Source organism: Crinia signifera, chromosome 3 (genome assembly GCF_055691185.1).
Source record: "Crinia signifera chromosome 3, ASM5569118v1, whole genome shotgun sequence".
Lineage (NCBI taxonomy): Eukaryota > Metazoa > Chordata > Amphibia > Anura > Myobatrachidae > Crinia > Crinia signifera.
Window position 1 is genome coordinate 240,077,437 of NC_139219.1, and position 23,410 is coordinate 240,100,846.

Sequence of the window (23,410 nt, forward strand, 5' to 3'; positions counted from 1 at the left end):
CGCATGCCACTAATTAAGGTATGCGATAGCATGCGATGGGACCCGATTTGAGCCTTTCCCCGGGCTTGAGCATACAATTTTAATATTGCGTCGCATCACATGCCATTATAATGGCATGTGATGCGATGCGATGCGATCATGCCCGATTTGGGCTTATTCCCATGTAAAATGCCCCCCAGACCCAATTTTTAATTATATACACACTCTGATGGGTAATGACTATGTTAAAAGCCCCCCCCCATTGTTAACGCCACCCCAATATCAACGCCAACCAGAAGAATGGCGAGCGCAGCAAGCCCGCGAGGGGCATCGGTACGCATCCTCCGGCCTTTTCATATCCCCACTATCCACGTCGGCGTGGAGTTGATTTTATATAGTGTGGCAAGCGCAGCTAGCCACCGAGCCCAAAGCGTGGCGAGCGCAGCGAGCCCCGCAAGGGGACACGGAATATATTTGAAGTCATCCGCGTGCGCTCGCCATGCTTCGGTGCTTGGTGGCTCGCTGCGCTCGACACACTATATAAAGTAAACTCCACGCCGACGTGGATAGTGGGGGTATGAAAAGGTGGGAGGACGCGTACCGCTGCACTCGCCATGATTTGTGTTGGCGTTGACAGTGGGGTGGCATTAACAATTGGGGGGCATTTAACATAGTCATTACCCATCAGGGTGGGTGTTCAACCAAAAATCGGGTCTGGGGGGGCATTTAACATAGGAATTAGGCATCTGGGTACCTGTACAATTAAAAATTGGGTCCAATTGCGTCGCATCGCATGTGATCACATCGCATGCGATGCGACGCAATTATTTTGGTTGGAAAATGTGGGCGCCATGATAATAAACAAGTGCCGACAAATTTGTTCTCAAAATGGGCAAAACCATGTGTACTACAGGTGGGGCAAATGTAATATGTGCAGAGAAAGAGATAGATTTGCGTGAGTTATTTTGTTTATGTGCAGGGTAAATGCTGTCTGCATTCTTTTTACAATATAATTTAGATTTCAGTTTGAACACATTCCACCCAAATCTAACTCTCTCTGCACATGTTACATTTGCCCCACCTGCAGTGGACATGGTTTTGTCCATTTTGAGGACAAATTTGCCTGCATTGAAGTCTGAATTAGGTCCTATACAGTATTTCCAGATATTTTATTTTGCCATTTAAATAAGAAGTCATGGAAGCAAGATTAAAAACTTGAACCTATTACTGTATGCAGATACAGTAGATTTAATGTATAACTAGAACTGGACATTTGGATTTTCTTGAGTAGAATTGTTGATGAAGTTTTAAGATCAAGATGGCAAGAAGAGCATCATCAGCATACTGTATTGTACAGTAAAAGCAATTTTTTTATTATTTCAAACGAACACTCAAAATATTGGTATTCACTGTAATTTTGGCAAGCAGATGTTCTACAATAATCAAAGAAGATAGGTGGTGACTGCGCTAATAAACAAGTTATAACATAGTGTTCATAGCAATAATAATGTGTTTAATAAACAAAATGTAACATATACACTGTACAATAAAAATATTTCAGTAATGATTTAAAAATATTTTTTGGATTTTTAAAAATAGGGGGAGGGGGGAGAGAGGGACATCAGGGGTTGACTCAACTGGTTTGAAAGTCCATACGGTACCATATTTAAAAGCCGGCTGTTAAGGTTATAGTCCTTTTCCATTTGTGGTAACACCTCACTGTTATTTGATGGTATTGGTGGCTCCAAGTAACCCTGTGGGCTGTCTCAATGGAGGGTGCAAGGTCTCCTACAGATTTTGTAGCCCAATAGATGGTATGGGGTATCTCTGCTTTATACCAACTGGCAACCTAGCGCATGGTAGTCTTATGACTCAAATTTAGCTCCTTGTACTTTGCACATATTTATGGGTCAGTGTAAGCTTATCCACTGTTTTTATGCGCAGTAAACTACTGTATGTTGAAATAAGTGAGTTTCATTTAATTTAACAAGTCACAATTTTTAGACCTCATTCATTTAAACTTTTTTGCCTGATGTATTATACATATGATATTTTTGATTAGTGCAGGCTGCTAATTTATTTGTATGCACTGATATATTTTCATATGAAAACTATTTATGATACTGTACATTGTTTTTCTGCATCTAAAGAAAGATTTGCAGTGATGTGTATATGTTTAATAATGTCAATAATGCTGGAATTATCAAAGAGTTTTGCTGCCAGGGTTTACTAGTTCCGGATGAATTTAAAAAAAAAATGAATAAAGTATTTTTAATAATTGCAAATATTTTTAAATTCTCATTAATTATGTATGGTGATAATATGACATATTTGTCTTCATTAAAAACCCCTAAAAGTTTGGATTGTGGTGTACCCAGGTCAGCACTCAGACCATGTAAACTTGAATTAAAATAATTGTTATCCAGGGCGGTTAGGACATTTTTAAGCATTATAGTAGGTGACGGAGAATCCATTAGAAACATGGGCCAAAGCTGATTTAAGTGTTTTTAATTAAAAAAAAAAAAATATTCAGAGATATTTCTTGTAAAGAAATGTTTGTTTTTTTGGAAGGCACCCAGAATGTAAATATGCTTTTATGTTTGGGAATATTCACTTATATGGTTGCCGCCATCCATCAGTTTTGGCTGGTAAAACCTACTTATCACCTTTATTTAAAGGGCTCATATAAACAGACCTGGACAGACTGCTTCGGTAGCATTATCGATCAATGGGCAGATCCAATCTTGTTTTGGGAAACATCCAAGATGGTTTTAAAGAGAGAAATTATATTCTTTATAGCCAATAAATGTCATAACCGTGATTTAAAAAAATATCACATATTGTTTTTCCTATACATATCTTAGTACACTTATCCATAGAATTGCACTGATGAGGACAGAAGTACTGTACAAATTATATCATGGCTATCACAATTACTTCTACCTCAATTCCTTTTAGTTTCACTATGGACAGTGCAGATTTTTTCATCATTATAGGAAATTATACTGCCACCAATCCAAACCTGATGACTTCTGACTGAGGCTATATTTCTTACACTTACAGAAAGCATAATTGGGTTTAGACCTAACTGCTATGAAAAGTACTGTGTCTAACCAGTTTTTGCTTAAATCACCATGCCAAGATACTTTATGTGAGTATATCATTAAAAAAATGACTTCATTGCTCCTTGACCTTTATTGCAGGATCAACAGAAAACAATCCGACTACCCAATCTTGAACCAAGCGCATGCATTATTATTTCTTAAACCCAAAAAAGACCCCAATTGCATTTACTTTACTGTCAAATTAATAAGACCATGCATCACTAAGGCAGGGGCTTTCAAAATGCTATGGAGCAGTAGCTGTTTCATCTATAATGCCCTATAACAACTCTACTAATGCATGATCAAAAAGCTTTCAGCACAGTTTTTTTATGGCATTTTTTAAATAGTTGTTTGAATGATTTGGGAATTTAGGACTAAGTTTGCAGCTCTTATGGAATATTTTTATAATACACTACAAGTATCTGTCCTTTTTTGCCTCCTGTTCAACCTGTCCTCAGATCTAATGTGATGGGTATTACAGGACTGCATAACACTTCAGGGCATCCAGACAGGGATGAAATGTCAAAATATCTTTACCTGCAGATGATCTTTTATTTTATATGAGCAATCCCACTTCCCTCAACACATAAATGGTTACAATTGCTTTGTTCCACCAAGTTCACAGATTTCAACTTACTGTTGATATATTAAAACTGTATACTTAAAATAAGGAGCAACCACAGCTGGCTAAATCCTGGCCAAAGCATTTTTTTTACAAAAATGATATGTATCCTGCACAGAACCTTGAACAATGGGATCATATTTTTCCAACCTACAGTACGCCAAGCAAATCTCTTTAAATGGTTTAATTTCTAAAATTGATAGTTCTCCTACAATATTTACATCTGATGACTAAAAATGATGCCAAACGTATCAATGCTTACATTTACTCATTGATCTGGTAAAAGTGTTGGCCTATTTAATTAAATTGCAACTACTTGGGGCAAATGGGGAAATTACTATATTAAATGTTGATGCCCCAAGCCATGATGTTTAAATACATTTTTTAAATGTATAAACATTTACTTAGATGGAAAAAACCATTTATTGTCAAATATACAGCAATTCTTTCTGACTTTTACACTCCTGGTTCAGTGTCAATACCTTCTTCTGATGTTGTCATTGCTTATTTTATCAAACAAATACAATTTAAACCATATAAATCATTCTACAGTATTTATGGGGACTCTTAAATTCATATATGTGGAGGTGCACTATAAGTTCTTATACTGTCTTTATCTCACTCCTAAATTGAGACTTAAGGGCCCCATACATCAGCAATTAATTGTGACAATTTTCAGATATGGAGATGATTGCCACAATTAATTTTAGATGTGTGGGCTCCCCCTTTTGGCAATCCCAATCAAAATCGCCAATCGATTGCTTAATCAGGTTTTTAAACATGCTTAATAGTCTGGTATTATCTGCAGATCTTTTTTATATGTGTGGGCATTCCCAATTCGTCTTCTTCATCTATTTACATTATGAACAGCTGAAATGACAATCGATTGGGGCAATTTCCAGATATGAAGATGCAATCTTTAGATGGAAAAATCTGCCGATCACTGAAATAAATCTGTAATGTGTGGGCAAGTCAGATAGATTGTAAAATCCATTTATCTGGCCAAAATATCCCTATATCTGAAAATCCATAAATTGTGATTGCTGATGTATGGGGCCCATTACAGTATCACTAGAATCTCTAAAGAAGCTGATTTGTTTTAAGTGTAGTCAACCAGATGTGGATCTGATGCATTGCATGTGGTTTTGTGCAGAAGTACACTTATCATCAAACCACACTATGGGTTATGTTTGAATTGAGGCCTGAGTGGTCCTTTGGGATATTATATCATTACCTAGCTTATATCACCTCCCCAAGGGTATGCACCAGTTGTTGGCTAATATTGTGTCTGCCACAAAAACACATTATCTCAGTGAATTTTATCTACTACATTAACTGTAGCTCTTTTACACCATAGAGTGTCCTCTTTATTCCATATGGACTGGCTGAAAAAAGTTAATTAACAAAGATAAGGGGGAATTCATTTCCACCTATCTTCCACATGTTAATACTCTCCCCCACTTACATTAAGGATACCCTCTGATCTTCAGTTTGTTTGACAGACTCAGCGGCAAATGCAGGACTTTTAGAGGGGGGTTTCCAAAAGTAATCCACAATCTCCCACACTGCAACACATTGGAGTAAAGGAGCCCATACACGGTCCGTTGTGTATGGCTCCGTTCTGTACTGTGCGATGCGCGCTCCCACGCATCACATAGTACGGTACAAAAAGTATGTGCTGCACATACTTTTTGTACTAGGTACACATCGCATTGGATCGCAGTGCATGCACACTGCATGCACTAGGGATGCGATCCGATCCGATGTATGCTGTTTAAGTCTCAAACGGATCCGTTAAACGGACCGTGTATGGGCAGCTTAAGTATGCGAGTCTGGGGGAGCGGTACCAGCCCTGAAAATTGGTCTTTTTATACACTGGATACTTTATGTAATACAGTATTAATATTTTACAGTACAGATGGTCTATAGTATAGGCTGTTTTAAACAATTAAAGTGGTCGGGAAATGTTTAAACATATAATAAACAAATACACAATTATAATAGAACCAGTACTGCACTTTCTAAGCTCACAATCTCCCACTTCATGGTAAGGCTCCTGTCTCTTTCTCTTGGCAGCTACTCTCTGGTTTTTGCACTATTTGAGAGTTAAGATCCACACATACAGTAAATGTTGTCTAAGAAGCTGGTACACTAGGCATGTGCACTAGCCCTATTCTGTCCCTTAAACTGCATGATGTGGTGTCAGCTCTATTGATTATATTATATACCATGCTATTGTTATTGTCCTAATTTAAGGCACTTGTAAAGAGAAGGGGGGGGGGGGGTTTCGAGGCAACCAAAACCCCCTTGCATTTGCCTACTATGAGACTGAATGTAAAGAAGAATGATATCCTCTGGTAATACCCCAGATTATGATCATGTTTATGATTATGTGTTGCTTTGCTTTGCACTTTACTAGCACTCGGGGGGGGGGATTGTCGCAAGCATATAAGCTCCTGTCCACCAAAGCTTCCATCCTCGGTTCCCGGAGAAAGCGCGCCCCATGGACGGGGAGGAAGGCGGTTAAGTAGTCCCCCCCCGGCAGGCCCCGCCACAGCACCCGCACTGCCCTGGCACTGAGATGGAAGGGACGTGGAGACAGCACTGAGATGGAAGGGATGTGGGGGAGGGGGACCCGGCTCTGGATGCGGCTCAGGATCGTCGCAGGAGTCAGCTCACCCCCGGTGCACAGTTGGCCACGGCATCGACCCCCAGAGGATACCCACTGCCACCCACCCCCCCCAGCCAGGACAGGACACCGCCAAGGCCCCCGCACTGCCCCGGCATGAGGAGACGGAAGTGGCGAGGAGAGGGACCCAGCCCAGCTCTGGAGATGGCACAGGATCGGCCGCACGTGGCAGCTCTGCCCCCAGTGCACAGCTCACGGCATCGATCCATCAAATGGATCCATATCCACCAATACACACCGGGAGGCAACGCCTTCCCCCCCCGACGCCTTCCCCCCTCACCACAAGGCAGGAGAAGGTGGGCAGCAGCATGGAACTTAGCCCAGGGAGGGCCCAACTCCAGCCCCCAGCCTCACTGTCTCTTCCCAGGCCCAGTGACTCTCTCTGCCCCCACCACCTTCCCATCCTCACCACACCATCCACCACGCTGGCTTAAGTTTCTACACTGGTTTCTCCCACAGGAAGATGGCCTATTGAGGCCTACAAGATGGCGCCGCAAATGGCTGCCAAGGAACTGTGCACTCAGCTATGTTAGCCCGTGTCTTTGCTCCAATGTTACCTACCTGGCTGGTGCAGTGACCAGAGGCGCCGCTGATGGCTGCCTAGGAGCTGTGTTGCTCAGCAGGTAAGTGTTCCCTGTGTGATATACTACTGTCCCTGCTTATATTGTCACCTACCGGCTGCTGCAATGACCAGTGGTGCTGCTGATGGCTGCCTAGGCGCTGTACAGCTCGGCGGGCATGTGTTCCCTACATGTAATGTCCTCAATGTAATGTATGCAATGTCCTCTTCCCCCCCATCCCAGCTTGATGCTGCACTGTAAATCCGCAAAAAAATCCTAGTGTGCGCAAGCTCACATGGCCAATAAAGTTGATTCTACTCTATTGTTTCAGACAATAAAATGTCTGCCTCCTAAAAAATGTCTATTATTATTATTATTATATTTTTTATTATTATTATTATTATTATGATTGCTGTTATTGCAATCTACAGTTTTACAATAAAATATAAAAAAGAAAATGTGATTTTATTGGGCTGTGTATAGCTTTGCAGTTATACTGTACATTCTCATGGTTTGACTTTCAAGTTCAACTAGTTTGTTTCCAGTATATTTCAGATGTTCTCTTCATTTGAACAACACACTTCCTACAGTATATTATGTTCTCACCTCATAAAAAGACTAACCATACATAGTATTAATGATGCCTAAACCCATATTTCCATCAGTGAGAATGTCAGAAAAAAACATATAATGTTAAGTAAATTGTGTTTATATCTCAGTTAAGTGGTAATAGACAGAATTCACTTCTGCTTGTCAACAATTTGACTATTACATTGGCCACAAATAAATTAAATTTGTCATGGCCCACCAATCAAGGGCACCACAGCAAATCTCTCAAGGCACTCAATGGTGCCATGGCACACAGTTTGGAAACCACTGCTCTACACAGTAGTTCTATAGCATGAAAAAGATATTGAAACTACAATTATCTTTGAAACTGTTACCTGCTTCCAATTATGTGGATATGTGTCGTAATATTTCACGGGTGATATCCCTCCCTTTATGGAAGAAATATTATCGGTCCCTTCAATTTTTCTGTTTGCCAAAATCTTTATAATCTTTGGCAGAATAATTCTACTAATATTAAATACTATAATAGCTTATTAAGTATATAACCTTTTCCTCAAAATTTGCAGTTTTGGGTATTCTTTATCACTGAATGGTGTTCGGAAATTAGTCGCAACAATTTCAGCAGTGGCCAAAAAGTATCATCCACAAATTAATTTAATTAATACAGATGTGTCTTTATATACTGGGGCTTTAGTTAAATCAAATAGACCCTATTGGCACATCAAGTCCCAGGTAACATTGGCGCACCAAGCTCATTCTCACTCAAATGTGTGTCTTATTTCTAAAAATAAAATAACTAAGCTACAAAATTACAAGCTTATTGCACAATTTGGTGTGTGACACTTGGAAACTAGGAGTGAATGAGTCTTAATCTCTTTATGAAGTGCTGCAATGCAGCGAATGGGACTCACACCAAGTGCCATTGTGATTCATTTGTAATATAAAAGATATTGAAAACATTTTTTGTGAACTCATCCACCACTGAAACCCCCATGTCCATAGTCCTTTATGAGAAAAGTGGTATCAAATGAAATAAACTCTGAAAAGCTATGGGGTACAATGCAACTTAAGGGGTAGATAAGATAACAAGTCGAATCATCCACAGCTGGAAAACATGAAAATATTAATACATTTCCCAAAAACTTCAATTTGTATCATAATGAATAGCTGCAATACAAGAGGCAAATAACCATTCTTTAATAAAAAATAAAAAAATACACCAGAGTTAAATACTGTAAAGCTTTTATAGAGATTGAATTAAAAAAACAAAACAAAAAAAACTTTGCAATCATTAAGATTCTAAGGTTTGACCCAATTTTAAAGATACAATTATTTCATTGAGGTATGTTTCACGGTAGAATAGCTCGTTTTAAAGATTTGTTTAATTATATATTGGCACAATATATTTTGTAATAAAGGCTTTCTCTATTAACTTACTTCATGTGCATGTCTTAATGTTTCTTTAGGATAACCCCAAAACTAGGAGTTTATCTAACTTTCTCATGACTTGTAGACCACGTTGAATGAACAATTATTCTTTAGTCTTTTTATGTAATAAGTTAGCCTTTCTGGATACTCTTTTCCATGATTTATGTGAGCATATTATATAGAAAGTAATTGTTAGTGTGCAACTTTTTTGAAGGTGCCAGTGCCTTTCTTTGAACTCCGGACTGATGGAGTCAGGGAAGTTTTAAAGTATGTGTAAGCGAAATTAAAATCAGGAATGCTATGGAGCAAACTCATCTGGCAAGTCCTCACGCTGTACCTTTAAACTGTACCTATTTAAGTCAGAGTGCTCTTTTGCCATTTAACCCATGGGTCACAGGCATAGGCGAATCTAGAATTATGGTAATGGATGGTCCCAGATCTAGACATAACGGCAGGGGGACCTTTGCGCGGCATAGCCACGCTGCAAAAAGGGGGCGAGGCCTCACGAGAAGGAGGCGTGGCATCAAAAAAAGGGTGTGGTATTACACTTTAGACCATACACAGTACTGCCCATTACACATTTTAGCAAACTCCGTAATACCCATTACACATAAAGCCACACGCCGTAATGCCAATTACACATAAGGCCACACACCATAATGCCCATTACACATTGTGCCACACATCATGATGCCCATTACATACTATATAACAAACCGTAATGCCCATTACATATTTGCCACATAAGTGCTGCTTACCTACGTGCTCATTGCTAGGGGGTTCTTGCTTGATGGCACCATAGTACCCATTACACATGATGCCGCACACCATAGTACCCATTACACATGATGCCGCACACCATAGTACCCATTACACATGATGCCGCACACCATAGTACCCATTACACATGATGCCGCGCACCATAGTACCCATTACACATGATGCTGCACACATAGGGGCAGATGTATTAAGCCTGGCAAAGAGATAAACTAGAGATAAAGTGGAAGGAGATAATGCACCAGCCAATCAGCTGTATTTGAAATATGACTGTTGGGAGTTGATTGGCTGGTGCGTTATCTCCTTCTACTTTATCTCCAGTTTATCTCTTCTCCAGGTTTAATACATCTGCCCCATAATGTCCATTACACATGATGCTGCCCACCATAGTACCCATTACACATGATGCTGCACACATAATGCCCCTTACACATTAAGCCACACATTATGCGTAATGCCCCCACATACCACCACTTGTAGTGTCCCTTAAGCAATGCCCCCAAAAGTGCCACTTACTTATATGAGCCTTCGCTGCTGCTGCAGGGAGAGATGGAGAGCGGTGCAGCTGCTTCTTTGGGGAGAGGAGCAGAGCGCAGCGCAGAGCACGCTCCCACTCCCCTCCTGGTGTCCCCTCTAGCCGAGTGGACATTTGAAATATTGTGCGCGCTGTTGTTGTGCGTGACGTCGGGGGAGCACGCGGGGCACCGGCACCACATGATTAAAGGGGGGGGGGTGGGCTGAGGTGAACGTGAGGAGAAGAAATGGAGCAGAAGCTGCAGGGGTGACAGTCATTGACAGCTGGGCAGAGAGCAGGGGGCTGCCTGGCTGTATTCAGAGCACTGCAGGTCACGGCTGTTTGAAATAATACCCCTATCACAACAGAAAATGCAGGGATTTACCTGGGAATATGGTCCCAGGATCATGCAGGGACATTATACCCCTTATACACCAGCCTAGTCCCTGCATTTTCTGATGTGAGGGGGAGGGACAACCACTCCCCTCTCCCTACCCCCTTTAACTAACCAGCTATATCTTCGGAACCAACTGACCCATTTACATGAGACCAGTATCATATTGAAGAACTTTTGAGTTGGCTTCATGATTTTTCACGAATGGTCCCATGAAACTGGGCTGTTTGGTTCCAGAGAAATCTGCCCTCACAGAACATAAACAGTCATGAAATTACATTTAAGAAATGAACGGTCTAACCTCAATATCCCTGGAACCAATTAACCCATATGGATCCAGCCTGGTATCAGATTGAAGGCCCAGCGATTTGGGTTAGACTGAGATCAACCTTGAGCTTCAGTGATGCCGAAGGGGGAACTGGCAGCCGTTGAACTGGGTGGGGGTTGGAATTAGCGGGTCCCATGTTATCCTATAGGGAAAACGTTCCAGCTTTGCCTGGCAGTATCTCCGGTTCCCAGGGGGCTAGATACACGGGGCTGGGCTCGTTGGAAAGCCCCATCCCTCAGCTACAAAATGGGCTAATGGGTGGTCCTGTGCACCCCCGGACCACCCCCTAGATTCGCCTATGGTCACAGGGTGGCTCATCAGGAGGCCCATTCTTAATGTCATCTTTACTTAGCAGAGTGATCAGTGAATAGATGGTGGCACAGTGTCTACTTAGTGGGAGAGGGAATTGGTACATGCCAAAAGCTCAAATAGCACTGGGATTTCCCTTAGCATGACTTAAATGGGGTATAGCTCATGGGTACAACATTTTCAACATTTTCCCTTGAAGCAATGACCCCTTCCGCTAGTTGTGTATGCTAGTTGCTGCTATGTAATGGCCATAAAAAAGAGGGTAGCTTTTCCCAAAAGTTACTGTTAGCCCAATTCAGGGATTATGGGTTTAGCTATATTGTAAGTGAGACTTTGTATGCAAATATATGCTAATTATGCGGTCTCTGCATCATCAAACAAATGAGCAGCTGTACTGTGTGTCCATTGAAATTAAGCCTTCAGGTCCATGGCAACTGGGTATTTAGACAAAGTCACTGGCTGCAATACATACTCACACAATGTTTACAACACACCCACATTTGACTTACCACCCCCTGTTACCTCCTATAGCACACTGTTTATCACTCTCATCAACACTGCTTCCATAACTTAATCAGATGCTGTGGGGTAAATTTAAAAAATACAAATCCTTGTCGAAACGCTTTGGTATCTGTGTTTTTAGGAGGTCCACATATACAGTCTGGGTGCTGGTTGAGGTGAGCTTGTCCGGGTTCATTGGTCACCTTGACTACAGCCCATTTTTTCCATTCTGTACTGTGTATCATCATATGTGGATCTTGTATTTAAAATTATTTTTGAATTAAAAGAAAATAAAAGGACCATTGTTTTGGAGCCAGGAGGAGTTTTTTTTAAAGAAACCGTGATAGGAGTTGACACATCTAGCTGGTGTAAGCAATTGTGTGAGCATCTATTATCGATCTGTGGTTGTGGTGGAATTACATAAAGATACCTTTATGTGTGTATAACAGTTGGAATGAATGTAAGCTTGAGGTAAGCTATCCTTCGTATCTGCACATTGTGGTGACCCTCTACAAAGAAGTTTATAGCACCACCCATAAGGAAGATAGAAAGAACTGTTACTCCCCATATTGGAAATGATTTTACTTTTGTGAAACCTGCTACACTATATTCCCTCTCTTCTCTCTCTTGGTTTTATATGTCCTTGAGAAAATAAGGAGAGGAAGAAAAAAAGAAGAGGGAATTCATTGATCCTATCTACCCATTTATCCTTTTTACGTTGTGGTCAGTAAGCGATTAGAGCGCCATTGGAGAAACCATCATACAGTATTGTGTTTTTTGTTTATTTATATATCAAGAGGTTTGGCGACCTTTTATATTGGTGTGTTTTCTAATAGCTGCTCTAGGCGCAGTTCTGAGGTTTGTCTCTTATTGTATTTTCCTATAGCACACTGTTAATCACTCATCAACACTGCTTCCATAACTTAATCAGATGCTGTGGGGCAAATTTACTAAGATTGGAGTTCTATTAAAGATGGGATGTTGCCCATAGTAACCAGTCAGGTTCTACTTCTTATGTATTTATCAACTCGTAGAAGATAATAGATACAATTTGATTGGTTGCTATGGGCAACATCCCATCTTAGTGAATTTACCCATGTGTCTCTCCTTGATTTCTTTACTTCTTATATCTTATTTCTCTTTGACCTAATCTATATTTATTGAAATGTTATGCTTAATCCAGTTTGTTTTCTAGAGAGCCATTAAGGTTGTCAAGCAATGCCACCACTGATTTGATGCCAGTCATGACAATTTGTAATTGTGTAATACTGGGTCATAAAGATGACCAAAAGGTTTTTGGGGGCACACTGTACGGATGATTATTGAAAAATTAAAAAATAACTTTTATTAGGATACTTAGCTAAAATAACGGCACATTTAGAAAAAAAGACATTTGTAAAAGAATACAATGTATATATATCATTATTAAGTGCAATCACAATTTTAGATGTCAATAAGAAGATAATCAAGTGTGAAAATGAGAAGTGAATAATTACTCCACTGTGTCAATAAAATCACAGACAATTAATCAGCAATATTACAGCATTCAGAACCTTAATTGGATTAGTAAGTTCAAATGACGCATGACACAGGAAACCACCAGTCTAAATAATGCGAGTAATATAACTTGTAATTATACAATACTGTATGTGGCGGTCCTCCTTAGTGTGAGAGAGCAACTCCGGGGTTGGGTACTAGGTCACAGATAGATTGGGAAAATCCGGTAAAAGTAGGGAGTGTAAATACGGTGCTCCTCCAACTGGACAAGAGTGCTTCTGCTGACTCCAAGTATTCCCTGTTGGTCTCCCAAACAGGGACTGGCCCGGCCAATCACTGCTTAGCTTCTAAGTTCGGATGGTATCAGGCGACCCAGTGATGTATGGCAGTAACGTTTGTTATAGATGAGAGTACACTGATGTCTTTATCAAGGGCTAAGACATGTTTCTGCTTCTTTTCCATGTGCAGTCTACACCCCTCTGTTGCGGAATTGCATTGCAGAGAGGTTAGAAATAAAACAGCAAATGAAAGAACTGCAGAAAATTAGTGAGAAGAGAAGACTGGTGGGTAAATGTGGGTGGACCCCCCTTCTGCTTCTACTGATGATATCGAATGATGGTTGAGAGTGATAGGGGTCAACGCTATAGTCCTTTAAATGATATAAATATGAGTAGTATCTGAAGGGCCAAGTATATAAATGTTTAAATCTAGTCTAAAGCAAAGACGCTGCTTAGCTAGAATACAGTAAGGAATATGATACTTGCTAGATATTTACATGTAAGATGACTATACATAGGCGTGCGCAGACCATTTTCTTAGGGGGTGCACCATTGGAGGGGCGTGTCCATCACCGCCTACTGGGCATGTTCATCATTGTCTATTATTAAACATAATGCCACACACTGTAATGCCCATTAGACATATTGCCACACACAATAATGCCCATCACACATGCCCCCTATGCACACACAGGTATATACATACAGAGCCCCCACACACATAGTATACATATACACAGCACCCTACAGTATGCTCAAACATACACCCCCTCTATACACACACACACACACACACACACACACACACACACACATTATACATACAGGCACAGCATGCACACACATACACACACACACACACACACACACAGATGTATTGTAGTATACACAGAGCCCCCTCCCACACACCCACACAGCATACATACAGTAAACACAGCCCCTCTATGCAGACACACATGCAGTATACATACAAAATGCTGATACATACACACACACCTTTTTGACATAATAAAAAGCAGGCAGCATGATTAAAGACAAATATAAAAATAACTTTTTATACACACCCCCCCCCCCCCATAAAACAAAGCCATAGACTGCCCAGATAATATACAAATCCCCCTGTTACAGCACCTCCCGAGTCCCGATAAGTTGAGCACACCTGCAGCAAATTTCAATCAGCAGGCAGGAAGTCCTCTCTTCACTCCTCCGTCCCAAGTCCTCACCCAGGCAGCGAAGCTGTGCACGTCAGCTCCCCCTAGAGGCAGTCAGGGGCGTCACTAGATACAGATAGTACTGTAGTATCCTGCTGCAGCAGCCTCGGCCACGTCTGTCACACACTGCAGCCGGCCCGAGCTTGCTCCCCGATGTCGGCTCCGGCTGCAATTGTGAGGGGGGTGCCCATCATTAGGAGGTGCCTGTGCACCCCTGGCACCCCCTGTGCACACGCCTATGTGACTATACCTGTAGTAAGTAAATATGAGAGGAGGGCTAGCATGACTGAGATTATGTAACAGGAGATTTAACACTGTAAAAGTTTTATTTGATAGATGCGGATCTCATGGGATTTCAGATATAAAAGTAATATAGCAGTTCAATTATACCATCTAGACTAAGTTCGCAGATAATTGCAGAATGCACAAAATCTAACACAATATACAAATGTTGGTAGACAGACTAAAACAATAACTGGAACATAACATGTTTTTAATTAAAATGTGTATATTATAAGAATATCATAAGAAACAATTAACTTTTTCATTTAATTTTAATATTTATATTACAAATTACTTTGGAGTTCTGTGAGCTGTATGAAAGCACATAAGATGGTTTCCTGATCTTTTTATATTATTATTGAACATCACAGCAGAGTTTAGTAAGCTCACATTAAAATGAACAGGTGATACATTATCCTAGCTATACTACTGTACCTACAATACCTTTATTTATTTGAAGACTAGTTTGTGGTTTGTAACATCCCCAAATATCTGCCTGCTGTGGTGGATAGTTTGAAGCATCACTGGGACTCCCACATGTGTTTCTTGCATTAACCCCTTCCTGACAGAGCCAGTTTTTGCGTTCCTGACAGAGCCCTTTTTTTCCAAATCTGACATGTCTCACTTAAGTGGGGATAACTTTTTTTTGCTTTTACTTATCCCAGTGATTTTGAGATTGTTTTTTCGTGACACATTGTACTTCAAGTTAGTGGTAAATTTGGGTCGATACAGTCTGTGTTTTTTTGTGAAAAATACCAAAATGTCGTAAAAAAATGGAAAATTTAGCAATTTGCAAAATGTAAAATTTTCTGCTTGTGAGACAAATAATAATACCACTCAAAATAGTTAATAACTAACATAGACCATATGTCTACTTTATGTTTCCATCATTATTTCAACTTCCTTTTAATTTTTTTGGACACTAGGAGGCTTACAATATGAATAGCAAATTCTCAAATTTTCAAGAAAATTTCAAACACTGATTTTTTTAGGGACCAGTTCAGTTCTGATGTGACTTTGAGGGACTTGTATGTGAGACACCCCCATAAATGATACCATTTCAAAAACTGCACCCCTCACAGTATTCAAAACAGCATTTTGGAAGTTTGTTAACCCTTTAGGTGTTTCACAGGAATTAAAACAAAGTGTAGGTGAAATTTCAAAATTTCATTTTTTTTGCAGATTTGCAATTTTAATACATTTTTCTAAGGAACACAGTACATTTTACTAGAGAAATGTGACTAAAAATTGATTCCCCCAATTCTTTTGTTTTCATAAATATCCTATATGTGGCCCTAGTGTGCACGTTGACCAAACCACAGGCTTCATAATAGAAGGAGCACCTACTTGATTTTGGAGCCTCCTTTTTATGAGATTATTTTTTAGGCACCATGTAGGTTTCTAGGCACCATAAGATGCTAAAATTTAGGAACCCCCCCACAAGTGCCCCTATTTTGCAAACTACACCCCTCAGGGAATTCATCTAGGGGTATAGTGTACATTTCAAACCCCCAGGGGTTTCACCAATTGTGGTACAACTGGGCAGTGAAAATGAAAAATTAATTTTTTTTACACAAAAATGCAGTTCTGGCTCAAAATTTTTCATTTTCAGAAGGTATGAAGGAGAAAAAGCACCCCAAAATCTGTGCCCCAATTTCTCCCGAGTACGGCAATGCCTCACATGTGACCAAAAAATACCATTTGGGTGCATGGCAGGACTCAGAAGGGAAGGAGTGATTTTTGGATTTTGCAGCTCAGATTCTGGTGGAATTTTGGTGGGTGCTATGTCGCATTAGCAAGACCCCCCAAGCACCAATACAGTGGAACCCCCCCACAAGTGACCCCATTTTGCAAACTACACCCCTCAGGGAATTCATCTAGGGGTATAGTGTACATTTCAAACCCCCAGGGGTTTCACCAATTTTGATACAAGTGGGCAGTGAAAATGAAAAATTACATTTTTTTACACAAAAATGCAGTTCTGGCTCAAAATTTTTCATTTTCAGAAGGTATGAAGGAGAAAAAGCACCGCAAAATCTGTGCCCCAATTTCTCCCGAGTACGGCAATGCCTCACATGTGACCAAAAAATACCAGTTGGGTGCATGGCAGGACTCAGAAGGGAAGGAGTGATTTTTGGATTTTGCAGCACAGATTTTGGTGGAATGAATGGTGGGTGCTATGTTGCACCAATACAGTGGAACCCCCCCACAAGTCACCCCATTTTGCAAAGTACACCCCTCAGGGAATTCATCTAGGGGTATAGTGTACATTTCAAACCCCCAGGGGTTTCACCAATTTTGATACAAGTGGGCAGTGAAAATGAAAAATTACATTTTTTTACACAAAAATGCAGTTCTGGCTCAAAATTTTTCATTTTCAGAAGGTATGAAGGAGAAAAAGCACCGCAAAATCTGTGCCCCAATTTCTCCCGAGTACGGCAATGCCTCACATGTGACCAAAAAATACCATTTGGGTGCATGGCAGGACTCAGAAGGGAAGGAGTGATTTTTGGATTTTGCAGCTCAGATTCTGGTGGAATTTTGGTGGGTGCTATGTCGCATTAGCAAGACCCCCCAAGCACCAATACAGTGGAACCCCCCCACAAGTGACCCCATTTTGCAAACTGCACCCCTCAGGGAATTCATCTAGGGGTATAGTGTACATTTTAAACCCCCAGGGGTTTCACCAATTTTGATACAAGTGGGCAGTGAACATGAAAAATTACATTTTTTACACAAAAATGCAGTTCTGGCTCAAAATTTTTCATTTTCAGAAGGTATGAAGGAGAAAAAGCACCCCAAAATCTGTGCCCCAATTTCTCCCGAGTACGGCAATGCCTCACATGTGACCAAAAAATACCAGTTGGGTGCATGGCAGGACTCAGAAGGGAAGGAGTGATTTTTGGATTTTGCAGCTCAGATTCTGGTGGAATTTTGGTGGGTGCTATGTCGCATTAGCAAGACCCCCCAAGCACCAAGACAGTGGAACCCCCCCACAAGTGACCCCATTTTGCAAACTACACCCCTCAGGGAATTCATCTAGGGGTATAGTGTACATTTCAAACCCCCAGGGGTTTCACCAATTTTGATACAACTGGGCAGTGAAAATGAAAAATTACATTTTTTTACACAAAAATGCAGTTCTGGCTCAAAATTTTTCATTTTCACAAGGAATGAAGGAGACAAAGCACCCCAAAATCTGTGCCCCAATTTCTCCCGAGTACGGCAATGCCTCATGTGTGACCAAAAAGTGGCAGGACTCAGAAGGGAAGGAGTGATATTTGGATTTTGCAGCACAAATTCTGGTGGAATGATGGTGGGTGCTATGTCGCATTAGCAAGACCCCCAAAGCACCAATACAGTGGAACCCCCCCACAAGTGACCCCATTTTGCAAACTACACCCCTCAGGGAATTCATCTAGGGGTATAGTGTACATTTCAAACCCCCAGGGGTTTCACCAATTTTTATACAACTGGGCAGTGAAAATGAAAAATTACATTTTTTTACACAAAAATGCAGTTCTGGCTCAAAATTTTTCATTTTCACAAGGAATGAAGGAGACAAAGCACCCCAAAATCTGTGCCCCAATTTCTCCCGAGTACGGCAATGCCTCATGTGTGACCAAAAAGTGGCAGGACTCAGAAGGGAAGGAGTGATATTTGGATTTTGCAGCACAAATTCTGGTGGAATGATGGTGGGTGCTATGTCGCATTAGCAAGACCCCCAAAGCACCAATACAGTGGAACCCCCCCACAAGTGACCCCATTTTGCAAACTACACCCCTCAGGGAATTCATCTAGGGGTATAGTGTACATTTCAAACCCCCAGGGGTTTCACCAATTTTGATACAAGTGGGCAGTGAAAATGAAAAATTACATTTTTTTACACAAAAATGCAGTTCTGGCTCAAAATTTTTCATTTTCACAAGGAATGAAGGAGAAAAAGCACCCCAAAATCTGTGCCCCAATTTCTCCCGAGTACGGCAATGCCTCACATGTGACCAAAAAATACCAGTTGGGTGCATGGCAGGACTCAGAAGGGAAGGAGTGATTTTTGGATTTTGCGGCTCAGATTCTGGTGGAATGAATGGTGGGTGCTATGTGGCATTAGCAAGACCCCCGAAGCACGGTGAAATTATGAACCTAATAATCCATAGATGTGTGGTATATTTTAAAACACTCCTTTATACATAGGCCGGGTTTGTCGGGGCAAGTGTCACACTGGAAAATAGTTTGCTTTCTTATTCCCTTTTTATAGCAAACTTTGCACCTTTTTTGTGTCCTGCCCTTTTTTCCAGTGGAGGGGATTTCATCAGGAAAATGCTGCCCTGGTACAATACGGGGGCCAGTAGTAGAAGTACTGGGGCCCTCTGCCTGCTGGTTCCCAAATATTAGGCCCTTTATGACTTCCTCTTGAAAGTGCATAAATGTCCCCCTCTGGCCGGTAGAACGGAATAGCACGTAAGCGTTATACAGTGCCATCTGGATGATATACACGGCCACCTTCTTGTACCAGATTTTTGTTTTCCGCAGGGCACTGTACGGCTTCAGTACCTGATCTGAAAGATCCACTCCGCCCATGTACCTATTGTAATCCAGGATACAATTAGGTTTGGAGGTGTGGGTACTGGTACCTCGTACAGGGACGGAGGTGGTACTGTCTCCGTGAATTGTTGTCAGTATAAGGACATCCCTCTTGTCCTTATATTTGACCAACAACATATTTTCGGTGCATATTCCCCTGCTTTCACCCCTTCTCATTACTTGGGCAATGTGCGTTTTTGGGAGGCCTCTTTGGTTCTTGCGCACAGTACCGCAAGCTGCTGTACCTCTTGAACCAAGGGCCTTAAACAGGGGGATGCTGGTGTAAAAGTTATCCACATAGAGGTGATAACCTTTATCCAGGAAGGGGTGCACTAAATCCCAGACAATTTTTCCACTAACACCTACGAGGGAGGGGGGGCATTCTGGCGGTTCAATTCTTGAATCCTTCCCTTCATATACCCTAAACCTGTGGGTGTACCCTGAGGTGCTTTCACACAACTTATACATTTTTATGCCATACCTTGCCCTCTTACTGGGAAGGTACTGGCGGAATTTAACCCTTCCTTTAAAATGTATAAGGGACTCGTCTATGCAAATGAATTTATCTGGGATGTACATGTCTTCAAATTTGGCACTGAAATGATCAATGACCGGCCTGACTTTGAATAGCCGGTCAAAGGTGGGATCATCTCTGGGTGGGCACTGTGCATTATCGTTGTAATGCAAAAATTTAAGGATCGTCTCAAATCGAGCCCGGGGCATGGCCATACGGTAAAATGGGGTGCTGTACAGAACATCTGTACTCCAATATTGCCTAATTTCTGGCTTTTTTACTATGCCCATATGAAACACCAGACCCCAAAACGTCATCATCTCTACTGCATCTACAGGGGTCCACCTAGCAAATGATGATGTGGGGTTTTGAGCAATAAACTGCTGGGCATATAAATTAGTTTGGTCCACCATTAAATTTATAAAATCATCAGAGAAAAATAATTTGAAAAAGTCAATTTCTCTGAGACCTGTGGAATCAAATTGGATTCCTGGCATGGCCAAAAACTCAGGAACCTGGGGCTCAAAATTGTCTGGTGGTGGGGTCCATACGAGATCAATTATTGGGGGGGGTCTCAGCTGCTCTACGGGGGCGTCTTTGAGGGGGTCCCTCATCACCAGAGGAGGAAGAGGAGCTTAAGGCGAATCCTTCAAATTCCCCGCTTGCATCACTGGCTGTGTCAGAGTCAGAAGCAAGCAGGGCATATGCCTCCTCCGCTGAATACATTCTTCTGGATGACTGGGATGACATTTGGGATGACATTTGGGATGCCATTTTTATTTTTGTGTTACTGGTAGTGAAATGTTTCAACACGTGTATAGTGTAGGGGGGGGTACAAACTTTATTTCAACCCGGGGGGTATGTAGTGTGTAGTGTGTATGTAGTGTGCAGAAAAAAAAAATACTTTATACCAAAAAAAAAAATGGAGGGGTTAAAAAAAAAAAAAAATTGAAGGGGTTAAAAAAAAAAATTGAAGGGGTTAAAAAAAAAAAAAAAAAGGTCCTGCGCCAAAAATTGAGCACAGATGTTGGTCAGTAACGTCCGTCACTGAACAGCGCTGAAAGGCAACAGGAATTTGATCAAAAAAAAAAAAAAAAAATAGATCAACCCTGTGCCGAAAAAGATGATCAGTGATGTACGTCACTGATCCGCGCACAGCGGCCACAGGGCACCCACAAAATCACAGTGTGTGTAAAAAAAAAAAAATAAAAAAAGACCCCACAGCACACACACAAAAAAAAAAGGTGATCAGTGATGCGACACTGATTACCAGTGAGTGGCAGCAGGTGCAACTGACAGTGCAACTGGCAGGTATATTTATAAAAAAAAAAAAACCTCTGCACCCCTAAAAAGTTGCTGATCACCTCAGATATAGTGATCAGCACAAAAGGCGGGGGCAGCAGACACAAAATTTAGCACTCTCTATCACTCTCTGTCGCTATCTCTCTCTATCTCTCTATCTCTCACTATCTAACACTCTATGACACTGCAGCAGCAGCAGTGACAGGTATATATATATATAAAAATACCCTGCGCCCCCAAAAAGTTGCTGATCAGTTAATTTATACTGATCAGCACAAAAGGGGGGGCAGCAGTCAGTTCTATAAAAAATATATAGCACAATCTGTCACTATCTCTATCTCTCTCTCTCTATCTCTCTCTATCTCTCTCTATCTATCTATAACTATCACACTGCAGCAGCACAAAATATAGCACTCTCTGTCACTAGGCCTCTCTATCTCTCTCTCTCTCTCTATCTCTCTCTATCTCTCTCTATCTCTCTCTATCTCTCTCTCTATAACTATATCACACTGCAGCAGCACAAAATACAGCACTCTCTGACACTATCTGACACTATCTCTCTCTATCTCTCTCTATCTAACTAACGCTATTACACTGCAGCAGCACAAGTTCACAGGAAGTCACAAGTAACAGGATCCAGGAAGCATCCAGCACACTACAAGCACAGATGAAGCAGCCAAGATATTTGCAAGGATCAGGTAAGTATTTTGCAAGGTTCTGGTCAGTATATCGCGGCAGATTGGCACGGTGACCGCACTGCACGCAATTCCAGACCGGAATGGCGTCTGCAGTGCAGTCACCGTTAGTTTAAACCCCCCTCCATGGCTGTGATTGGTCCGTCGGTCCGACGGACCAATCACGGCCTTTGGGGGCGGGCGGGGTGAGGTGGGGTGACACCAGTGTCACCCTTACACCCCGCGGTGATTGGTGCTGTACTTTACAGCACCAATCACCTCCGATCGCGTGTCACCGGCGAACGTTATTCGCCGGTGACACAGAAAGCGCTGTAATTGGCTGTTCACACTGAACAGCCAATCACAGCGATCGCCGACGGGGGGGCGGCATCGCAGCCCCCCCTGGGCATGCACGGACATGTCTGCTGTCAGGGACAGCAGACATGTTGAAACTGTCACCGCGTCTATAGACGCGGTGACAGTTAAATGCCATGACGTACATTTACGCCATGTGTCGGGAAGTACTTCCCGACCATGACGTAAATGTACGTCAATTGTCGGGAAGGGGTTAAAGAGTCAAGTTACTTAACCTCTTACAACCGATAATTTGTGTCTTCTTTGTATTTATGTATTGTGTACTTTTTCTGCCATTCATTTTCACAATATTATAGTTGAAAAATGTTATCCTAAATTATAATTCTTTATCAAATTTCTAAGAGTGCACCCAAAAATATTTTTTTCTTTCATCTGTTTTCTGCTATCTTGCAAGAAATACCTCTGGTATCTTAGTGTACTCTATAAATCCTGGGAAGCACCACCAACCCATACAACACTACTGTGTATCTATATTACTACTGTTAGCCCATATATTACCTGGGGTATGGATTGGTTGGTCGACCTAAAGTTGGTCGACAGTCATAAGGTCAACACCACTACGTCAACATACTGCAAGGTCGACATGGGACAAGGTCGACAGGTCACTAGGTTGACACAAGCATTACGTCGACATGGTTTAGGTCGACAGTCAAAAGGTCGACATGGGGTTTGTCGATCGTTTTTTTACCCGAATGTTGACACAGGATTAAGTGCACCACATCCCCTCACTGCGCTTGCTGCACTCGCCATCTTTGGGCACACTATTTTATTCTTCCATCTCACCCTAGTGGATGGTAGGGCATGAAATTCCACCTGTCGGCACATGTCAGCTCAAAAAAAAACAGTGAAAAACCCCATGGTGACTTTTTGATTGTCGACCTAGATCATGTCAACCTAATGCTTGTGCCGAACTAATGA